The sequence below is a fragment of the Manacus vitellinus genome, unplaced genomic scaffold (assembly GCF_001715985.3).
Source record: "Manacus vitellinus isolate BGI_N305 unplaced genomic scaffold, ASM171598v3 scaffold_7_pilon, whole genome shotgun sequence".
Classification (NCBI taxonomy): domain Eukaryota; kingdom Metazoa; phylum Chordata; class Aves; order Passeriformes; family Pipridae; genus Manacus; species Manacus vitellinus.
In genome coordinates this window covers 6,195,079-6,203,785 of record NW_021940813.1, presented here as the reverse complement: position 1 = coordinate 6,203,785, position 8,707 = coordinate 6,195,079, and positions in this window count along the sequence as shown.

Below are 8,707 nucleotides of genomic sequence, written 5' to 3'. Positions count from 1 at the left end.
AGCATTTTGGCATAACTCAGCATAACATGACCTGCCAGATGGCTTACTCACAAAGGGAATTCTCTTTCAGATAACTTGTGGAATTTTCCCAGTGAAAACCTCTTTTGGTTCTGGATATTTCTGGGCCCTTTCACTTCACTTCCTACGTATACAAAATAAAAACGCTGCTAAAATGCACATCTCTTCCTCATTCATACCCTCTCAAACAAACCAAAATGCAATCTTTTACAGCATTCAGGTTATAAAAGTAATTGGTCAATATAAGTTTCTTTTCAAAGAATTATCTACATGCTCAAATTTATTTTTTTTTTAATTGCAGGTATTGCACTGAATTGGAATTACATTTAGAGTTATGTACATTAATGTAAAGTTATATATGTTAAAAACTGATGGCTGAGGAAATTTTGTTTACCTCTAAATCTCTTTCTTCAGAGATAATTAAACCATTTTTTCTAGCAAACTTTAATAAATACTTTGGCTTCTACCAGAATGTATGCCTGCATTTCTTTAGAATTCACCTCCTTCTAAAGACTCTTCTACAATTAGTTCTCTTTAAAAAGTCCCAGTGTCCTTTATGTTTTGTAGATGTTCTTTGATGATTGAAAAGGGACATTTCTAGTTTCTTGAAAGCGGTCTTCTGGGCCACAGGGAATACTAACTTTGTACACTGACATGCATTTGGAAAGCACTTCTCTTACAGTTGCTGTGCAATTTTAGTTTCAGTCTCAAAATAAGGATTTTGAGGATTTTAATTTTTTTCATCTTTTGTTGTTCAAGGCAGTTTCTGTGTGCTGATATCAATCACAACTTTATTGTTTACTTTAGAAAGCCTTTTTATCTGAACATTATTTCTCTACTATGCCCAAGGTTTCCTATTCCTCAGGTTTCCATTCAAAATTACACTCCTTTTTTATTTTATCTAAACTAGATCAGGCTGATCATAAACCTTGGAAAAAGCCCAAACTAGTTTCTTTACTGGCTTTTCTGACCCACTATATGAAGAAAAAGAAGTTTCTTTTCCTGCTGGAAGACTGAGAATACTAGATTATATTTTTTAATAGTGAGAATTAAGTCATATGAATGTGGTACTCTGATGTTGTGACCATACTGAACAACATCACAACTAGTAAAGATATTAAGAGGGAAGAGCACCTCAAAAAATATCTAAAAGATAGAATTTGAGTTCACTTTTTTGATATGCCTGTAAATCTGCTGGAACCCAATAAATTATTTTAAAATATCTAATTCATCAATGGATATCTTCCATTATTCTCTTTGAAATTGCTCCTTTGCAATAGATCTCATTGATTTTTCATAAAATTCACATTTGATTTTGTCAGGCACTTATTCTTTCTGGGAGAGATACATCATTAAATGATTGGGGGATGTAAGGGATTGAAAACATAATTAACACTTAAAGTTCTGCAACTCAACAGCACTGTCTGAATTGTCTCAATTTTAGGTAATAACAATAATTACTCTCTAAACACAAATCTAGCAACCAAAAATTGAAGTGGAAATTACTCTTTCAAGAAAAGAAGTAATAATAATATCTGCCAGTCATAAATGAGGCTTAAAGTTATAAAAGTCAGAGTGAGTTCTTAATCTTTAACTGTTAAGATGCTACTATACAATTTCTTATAGCATTTAATAGTATATGTTTTTCTTTTTTGCACTACCAAATCATCATTCTACCTAATGAAACTCACCTTTCCAAAAAATAAACACTTAAAAAAGGAAAATACCAATCCCCAAACTAAAATTACACCCCAGGGATTATAAATTACATGTTTGGATATTCCATTTGAAAATGGGTGTTTCTTTGTCACCATTTTCCTTAGCTGAAAATGATTGAAACAGATTTTGTATCAAAGACTTTCAAATATAGGCTGGGTTTACCATCATGATGCACAGCCCATTACCCCCCTGTTCCAACTGTTGGGAACTTTGACTTCCATCCACTGGGCCTTGTTTCAAAACCATGGCTGGAGCACTCTGTGGAAGGCACAAGTGAATCATATGAGGCTTTCGGGAGTCCATTGGGAACACAAACCTTTTGCTCAAGGAACCATGAATGCTTTCAGAGAAGTAAAGGAATAGTCTTTTCTCTTTGTTCTCTTACAGTTACAGAACTACTTCTTGCCCTTGACAAGGTCTGATTCATCACTGGAATAGCATAGAATCAGAGAATGGTTTGGGTTGGAATGAACCTTGAAGATCATGAGCAGTTGAACAGGCTGCCCAGGGAAGTGGTCACAGCACTAAGCCAGTCTGAGTTCAAGAAGCTTTTGGACAACGCTCTCAGGCACATGGTGAGATTCTTGGGGTGTCCCGTGCAGGGCCAGGAGTTGGACTCGATGATCCCTGTGGGTCCCTTCCAAATCAGCATATTCTATTCTATTCTATTCTATTCTATTCTATTCTATTCTATTCTATTCTATTCTATTCTATTCTATTCTATTCTATTCTAATTTCCAACCCTTCTGCCATAAGCAGGGACATATTTCACTAGACTGTGTTGCTTAAAGCCCCAGCCAAACTGTCCCTGAACCCTTCCAGGGATGGGGCATCCACCACTCATTTGAGCAACCTGTTCCAGTGCCTGATCTCCATTACAGTATAGAATTTCTTCCTAATATCCAATTTAAACTACTCTCTTTCCATTTAAAGCCATTCCACCTTGTTCTGTCACTACCTTCCCCTGTAAAAAGTCCCTCTCTGGTTCTCTCTTGTAGGCCCCCTTTAGGCACTAGAAGGGGCTCTAAGGTCTGCCCGGAGCCACCTCTTCTCCAGGCTGAACAACCCCAACTCTCTCAGCCTGTCTTCATAGGAGAGGTATTCCAGCCCTCTGATCATCTTTGTGACCCTCTTCTGGACCCACTTCAACAGGTCATCTAGGCTTTGTTGCAATTTTCAGGCTGTATATCAGATTTCAACAGGAAACAGGAAAAAATGATACAATTTTTATTTAACAGTCTAAGAAACCACAATAGAAGAAAAAAAAAGACAGCAAAAACTGTCAATTCAGACTGTGTTTTTCTTGCTTTAGACTCTTCAATTTATAAGCCTTTTTTTTCAGAATAAATTAAAACAGCTGAGAGTAATAAATATACCTAGAAGAAATACAATTAGTAAAATATTAGGAAGACAGAGTAATGGAAGCATTTATTATTCTTTGTACCCAAAAGGCATATTGTGGAAACATGCTCACTTGCCCATACATACAACTGTTCTTAACATAGGCAGGTCATATAAGCAAATGCCCAAATATATATGTACACAGAAGTGATTTACAATACCAATATTTATAAAAATATTATTTTTTTTGTCCAGTTTTAAAAATTCTATTTTTCATCTATACAGCACTGTGTCTTTAAACAAAGGAAGAAGGATAAATAAGATTTGGGATAGGAGGATAGGGTATAGGGCTTGAATTAAAAAAGGGGCACACAGAAATAATGATGTCTGCATAAGCTTGGCAAACACATTCACTTTTTCTGATCTGAAGAAGCACCACAGATTGAAATGTGATCCATCACATAAGCACACAAATAAATTATACATATGGCTGCTCTCTGTGTGAATATCTATATTTACATGCACAAAAGAACAGTCATCTGCTAATAAGAGTACTTGTCATTTGTCATTAATCTGCCCTAAAAGCTTGTACACTCCTATCATGAGGAGTGAAGCTTATCTTGTAAGTCTGGGGACTAATAATATATGAGCAAGTTCAGCTCAGTATCAGACATGAACCTGTTCTGCCTGAGCTCCAAGCCAAGAAGAAGCTGGGTAAGCCAGTTTTCTGCAGCCTCGACTTTCAAGCAATATGTTCTGCTTCTCAAACTTTACAAGTTACAAATGCTAACCTTGACTCCAGGCTTGTTTGAAGAATATGCAAACTGACCTCCTGTCCTCCACTTGGGAAGTACTGTCAGGTTGCCCAGTCTAGACATGATGCTAACACCTCTTCTTTGGATCTGTCTCCCCAAATCTGATTTAACACAAGACCTCTTTTGAGTTTAGTATGCCAAAGAAAGTACATTAAATGACAGTATCAGATTTGCCATATGTCTTTGATAAGTACCTAAGATTATGTTTGTTCTAATGGCAGCATGACAGCTCTCAGTAGGCATGCTGGGCTAATTTATCAATTGTATCCTCCAGTTATGTCATAACCAACTAACAAGCTTATAGAAGAATGTCAGGTCATTAATAATCCAGTGTCTGACCTTGATTTTATGCTATTACTCTAGTGTGCAAGATGTTCCAGATTGTCTCATTTAGTTTTCTAGCCCTCCTCTCCACTGACATTGCTTTTTCATTTTGCATCGCTAGAACATTTTATTCATAAATAGTAATTTTTTACCCTTATCCATTAAAAGATTAAGTAAGATCAGACCAATAGCTGCTGCTTAAAGAATTTCACTAGTGACCATATTCCAGACTAATAATTCTTTTTAGCACAACCTTCAGTGTTCCGCTCTAGGTGTCGTTAACACTGTATCAAATGCATTTTCCCCACATAATAGTCATAACCTATTCTTGTAACTAAAGAGAAGCATTTTCTCTATGACTTGGAAATGCTTATAAACACTGCTGTGTCTGGATAACACTGCCCCAAGTAAGTGTATTTACATGCACAGTACTAGGAGGGGATCATGGTAGTGATGATGATGTTAATGTTTGGATTTTACATAAGCAACACCTGTAAAAAGCCAAAATAAAATCTTCTACTCCAAGACTGTGAAGAGTAGAAGCCATACCAAAAAGCACTCAAAAAAATGACACTATTACAGTTTTATTTTTACAGTACCTCATAAAATTTTTACCTGCACAGTCACAAATTAGACAAGATAAAAAACCCCTTTTTCCCAATAAATAAATAAACCAGTGTTCCTCTATATCCTTTATTCAGATATGACATATGTGACTCCTTGCAAAAATTCAGAAATCGTTATTACCGCTCTTATAGTAATCAATACCAAAGAGTGGAACTGAAAAAAAGAGAGGCTTAGTTATAGCAGGAGAAGGGCTAATTAAGTTTTGCCTCAGAGATCTGTTATTGTACTTTACTTTTGTATTTGAGGCTCTCTAACATGTGCGTTAATGAAAATCTGGAGTTCAGTCTTTAAGGAAAGAGTAATATGTTAATCTATTCTGCCAGTAAGCCTCACTGAAATTTAAATTTTGTCTCTGTTGAAGAGTTAATCTATGAACATAATATTTCATTAGTTCAGGAGAGAAACATGCCAACTGATCCCCTTGACCACTGAACTAAGTAGCATGTAAATGCAAATATTTTGTTCTGATGAAATCCATCTTAGGCCAGTTCTTGTGTTTCCATAAATGTAAGCTCATTTCTCTTAGTATTTAATCTTTTCTTTGACTCACTTAATTGACCTTTTCTATAAATTGATCATCTTTCACCGTACTGCAGCATTAATTATTATACCTCTTTCTGCCCACTGTATATCCAGAAAACAAAACACTATAGAAGAACTATCTGTAGCTTTTTAATTAAGACTGAAACAAGGATTTAGCCTCATTGTTATGTATGAAAAAGACAGCATATGCATTGCTGAGTGCAGAATAAATTTTCTGATCATTTTTATGTAAATCCGTTAATTGGTTTATGAGTAAAAATAATTAAAAACATTTTCTTTAAAAAACTTAACACCTACTGTACCCATGGTTTTTCTCACAGTCAGGCCCCTACTCATGGCATCCTTGTGCCAAATCCAGTCCTGGACTGTGGCTGCTGAGCCCTGGGATACCCCATCCCTGGCATGTTTCCTCCCTCCTCAAAAGAGGGTGCAGGTTTTGTTAGTAAATAGATGATTTTGATCACCATGTACTTCAGCTGGCCTAATCTCCTCTGCAGACAGGTGAGAGCTGCACAAAACCAGCTAATCAATAATTATCTGGTTGAGGAAAAAGCAAACAACCAAGGAAAAGGTTTGAAAAAGTGTCTCAAGGTATTTACTGCTACACAATATTGACAAAGACCCACTGGGAAGCTAAATCTGCCAATCAAACTAATTGGATTTAGCAGCAAATGATGGATTGAAGATGTATGAAAATAACCATCAGTGTGACTGAAAAATGAAATGCCAAATAAATTTACAGGAGCAGTCCTATCCAGTATATCAACCTCCTGTCTACCTAACCTGTGGCAGAGAGCATAAATCATAAATTTTGGGCTCTCCTGCCAAGATAGAAACATTAATCACATATAGTCTGTGGGTCCTGATTTGAATAAATGTAACTTCTGACAAATTTTTTGGTAAAAGCTGCAAAATTGTATATGCCAGAATTAGGTTTATAGCCAATATTTGTTCTTGTCATAAAAAAGCATATCACATAATAATATGTTAAAGTACTCTGTCAATCAAATAACCCATTTTTGTAATATCTCAGATTTTTTTTATTTTCTGCTGCTCCTTTACCATGCTGTTGCATATTTTAATGTGTTCAGAGCAAAGGAATATCTTAGTATCATTACGAAGCTAATTTAATTAAAAAGTTGTAGTCATCAATTTTAACATGGCAATCATTGTATATTTTTATGTTCCTTGTAGAGATTCATTAGAGCAGCCCTAATTATTACACTTTCTTTTAATTTTCATTAGAAATCTGAAATGAGAGATGTAACTGTTTCTTTTAAAGGAAAACTGTAGTTTAACAATAGCTGTAGAGTTAGTCTAAAACAGCCCTTTTGGTTCATTCTCTTTGTATACAAACCAGTAGGCCCTGACTCCTTAGTAAGAGTTTTGGATCAGTATTGGTATCACAACTTATTTTTCCTGAGTTTACAACACAAGGTTATTTTCAGTGCACCTTCAGTCTTAAGACTGATCCAGCTTTTAATTCCTATTTTTTTCCATCAGAATTCTTTGATTTTTTTTATAACACAAGTAAACTTTCAGTGTTTGACTTAACTAATCCAGTGCAAGTAAACAGTTCAAGCAAGAATTATGAATATATACTTGCTAGCTCTGAAAGTCCCAGTTTCCATTAAGTTAATACTTCTTTTACTTTTCAAGACCTTCTGTATTCCATTGCAAAAGAAGCTTCCCAAATGGCTGGCAGAACACTGAGCTGCTCACTGAACTGTCATACCATAAAATGTTTCTGAATAAAAGTGTTGTTTCCTACCATAGCAGTCCTAAAACTGACTTTCATAGTTCTACTGGGAACTCATGTTCATTTTCACCCAAGTAAATATATTTTTTAAATGGTTTCGTACTCACTGGCAACTCAAGGTTGCAGAACTTTTCTATTACATTTAAAAAAAAATATTATCCTTGATAATATACGCAGGTAGATATTGTTGTGCATATATTGCATTTAAATCATGTTTTCTCATAGAAAAACAATCAAGAATCTTCTGTACTATCATACAGTCAAAGTTAGTACTACAAGGATGCTACATAGCAGATATATATATTATATCAATTATATGTATAGGGGCATACTATATGTATTGTGCTATAAGTAGCATACATGTATAGTATAGTATATGTGTAGTCTGTGTAGTCTGTATCTATACATATACTATATGCTGTATATATAGTATATACATTACATATATATAGTGTATACATACCAGTGTGTTATTTCAGGCACTGGAACAGCTGCCCAGGGAAATGATGGAATCACCATCCCTGGAACTGTTCAAAAGGCATGTGGATGTGACACTTGGGGATATGGCTTAGTGGTGAACACGGTGGTTCTGCATTAATGATTGGATTTGATGATCTTAGAGGTCTTTTCCAACCCAAATGATTCTATGATTTAATACCTACACATGCTATTTAGCAATACACAATATATATACTGAATGTATTTATACACATTCTACTTGAATAACCATTTGTGTTTCCTCCTTTTCCTGATACTAGGAAGAGATGGAAGCAACCAAACTGAGTCAAACCAAACCAACAACAAATACATCAACATTAAACCCATACCCGCTGTCAAGAGATACCAAGTAACTCCAGTTTGGAATTTTGTGTGCAGATTTGGACTTACAAAGCAACAGCACTGTAAATGATGACACTATGAAAGTGGCCACACACAGGTTATATAATGTCCACATAGTATTTGAATGTCGAGATTTGTACAGTAATTTTTGACCATATCACCAAACTGACACTAAATTAAATGCTAGGAGGAAGGGAAAAACTTTCAAAACACTGCTCCTGAATTTACTTCCTTACGGTGCTGTACAAATCCTATGGCTCTCTGATGGCACCAGAATGGTCAGCTGTGATTGCCTGTGTAAGACCTACAGTTCTCTTAATGGATATGAAAGTGGCAATGACAGCAATGAAAGCTTCAAGAAAATAATTCTAGTCCATAGGCTAGGCTGTCACCATGATTACTTTCAGGTCAGCTGCTGCTCTGGAAGGTGTCAGGGTAGTCAAACATCAGCAACAGCTAAAAAGGATCAGCTACTCTTGCACTTGTCTCTGCTCTTCTACTTCTCCACATGCTCTGAAAGAATTTAAGAACATGTTCTACTCCTCTTGAAATGAGTTCATCTAAATTTTTCTTGTCATGCATCAGATATTTTTTCCTCTACTTGAATGGTCAGATTTGGGAACTGCAATGAGATCAGAGAGTAAACCACAAGCAAATGTGCTTTATATTTAGTGGGACAGATGGTCTCAATTACTATATCTTGTTTCTGGTGCCCTATATT